We start from the raw sequence: 2,114 nt of genomic DNA on the forward strand, positions 1-2,114 counted from the left end.
GCAGATTTTGTTAGGGAAAACAAACAAAAAACCTGAACAGGTGCTTCCTGGAAATAAATTATTGCCTTGGTTTATAGTATGGCTTTTGGATAAATGAAAATGGCAGGTAACCAAATAGAAGAACAACGCTCATGCCAAAGCTCCAGAACATCTACATGGTGTCACTTGGGGCAGGGGACTCCATGGTGCACCTCTGAGATGATCTGTATCAGCCATGAATCAGAACTGGATGCACCGAGGCAAAGCTCAATGCTCAAGGAGGACCTGTACAGGCCCTGAGCCTACAGCACCAGGTGACTGGAGACTTATTTACACTTGGTGCTGAATGTGTACACAGTCTATCAGTTAAGAAAAGACCACAGTGCCCTTCATCATTTCCTCTTACTAAAATCTGATGAACCATTTTTTTTTTCTTCTTCTTTTTATTCTAAACCAATGTATGAGATTGACCATATTCACACACCAGGTAGATGGACGCAGGTCAAATCTGGTTATCGAGATCAAACCAAATACAATCTCTGAATGAGAAGTATTCTGTTATAATTATTCCAGTGTCATCAGCTGTAGATGCCTGATGTGCACCTGACCCTGCACAGGCACCTAAGGCACAGCCCTGCGGTCACTGTGGCGGGCAGCCCCAATTTTAACCTGGAAGCCCGGCAGCGAAGCCGGAAACCACGCAGGAACAGCGGCCGTTTTCCTCCCCATCCTCCCCGCTACCAGTGGGCACTGAGCCAGGGAGGATGTACGGGAGGAAGGGAGGCAGAAACGGATAAATGCAATAATCATGGCGAGGTAACCGCCCGGCTGGAGGGAGGGAGGGGGAAGATGCCATTTTGCGCCTCGCCGATTTTAACCCCGCAGGGCACCAGCGCCTCAGGCCCGGCCGCCGCGCCGCCTCCTTCCACCCTGGGCGGGCAGCGGGGGGAGGCGGCCCCCACCCGCGGCCCCGATGCTGACCGCCACCGGCAGCAGCTGGCCGAACCCGTTTACCCGCCAGGTCCCAGCGCGGAGCCCGGTGGGGCCCCCTTTCTCCGCACTCACCTTGCCCGCGGTCGAGGAGCGGAGGGGAGGGCCGGGCCGAACCGCAGGCACCGCCGCCTCCCCTCCAGGTGTTCCAGCGCCGCCGGCGTCACAGCGCCGAACGGAGCCGCCTCTGCCAGCCCCGCAGCGGGGCGGAGCCGCGCCGCCACCCGCCCAGCGGCCGAGGCGGGAGGGCGGCGGCTGTGCCCGGTGCCGGCGGCTGGGCCGGACGGACGTTTCCTGACGCCGGCCTCAGCGGGCGCGCTCTGCCTCCGTCCCGGCTGCCCGCGGTGGGAAGGCGGAGGAAGGGCTCGCTGGGATCCTTCGGGGACGCTTGGCAGCGCCTCGGCCGAATGTCGAGCACCTCTAGTCAGCCCCAGCCTGCTGGGGCCGTGGGTACTGCGTGAGGTTCGACGGCGAAATAGTGAAAGGTGGTGACTGTCACAGCAGTTGTCATCAAGGGAGTGGAATGATCCTCCGAGAGGGGGGGACAGATGGCAGCGTTGGGACAGGGAATGTGGGTTGTGAAATGGGGTCAGAAATGGTCCAGTAGGGAATTTGAGGAGGGGCTTATACCTCTGAAATGGGGCATCTTTAGCTGCCTTGAAGAGATCAGTGAGTTCAGCATGACAGCAGCGATGGAAACAGGAGTGAAAAGGCAAGATGGAGTTGATAAGGGCTTAAGGAAAGAGGTTAGGAGAGGATAGGAGAGTGCTGTAGAAAATGTGAAGGGAAACCAAAAGGAGTGGAAATAAGGACTCCGATGGGGGGGGGGGATACCTGCTGACCCTTGCAGTGACCTGAAGCTTTCATGTCGGTGCCATGGTGTTTTTGTGAGGTGTAGCTGAACCACTTTTGGAGCCATACATCCAGGTGTAGAACTGCAAAATGTACAGCAACAGAAACTCACATAGCGATGGCTGTATAAGCTGAAGAATTCCAGGCAAGACATGGGAGGTTGCAGAGTTCCCTCCCTTACTTTGGTCAGAGCATGGACAGCAGATTATACCCAAGTGAGGTGTACATAACACAGTGTGCTGGCAAACTGGAATGGGTTTCTGGCAAGAAATAGTGGGGTTGTTTTCCAGAGC

At 56.3% G+C, this 2,114-nt stretch overlaps 1 protein-coding gene across 10 annotated transcripts in view; it reads right to left on the bottom strand.

Annotated features, from left to right (window-relative positions):
- The window catches only part of ICA1 (islet cell autoantigen 1), a 68,524-nt gene extending 67,316 nt beyond the window's left edge, over window positions 1–1,208 (bottom strand). For 3 of the 10 annotated variants that reach the window (XM_032443156.1, XM_032443153.1, XM_032443152.1), the window contains exon 1: window positions 1,045–1,159. The gene's annotated coding sequence lies outside the window, so the exon portion shown is untranslated. Of the gene's footprint in view, window positions 1–1,044 lie in introns of all 10 variants that reach the window. The other 7 variants (XM_015853583.2, XM_015853582.2, XM_032443155.1 and 4 more) reach the window with 5 other exon arrangements.
- Between the last annotated feature and the right edge of the window lie 906 nt (window positions 1,209–2,114).

This window comes from Coturnix japonica, chromosome 2 (genome assembly GCF_001577835.2).
Source record: "Coturnix japonica isolate 7356 chromosome 2, Coturnix japonica 2.1, whole genome shotgun sequence".
NCBI lineage: Eukaryota > Metazoa > Chordata > Aves > Galliformes > Phasianidae > Coturnix > Coturnix japonica.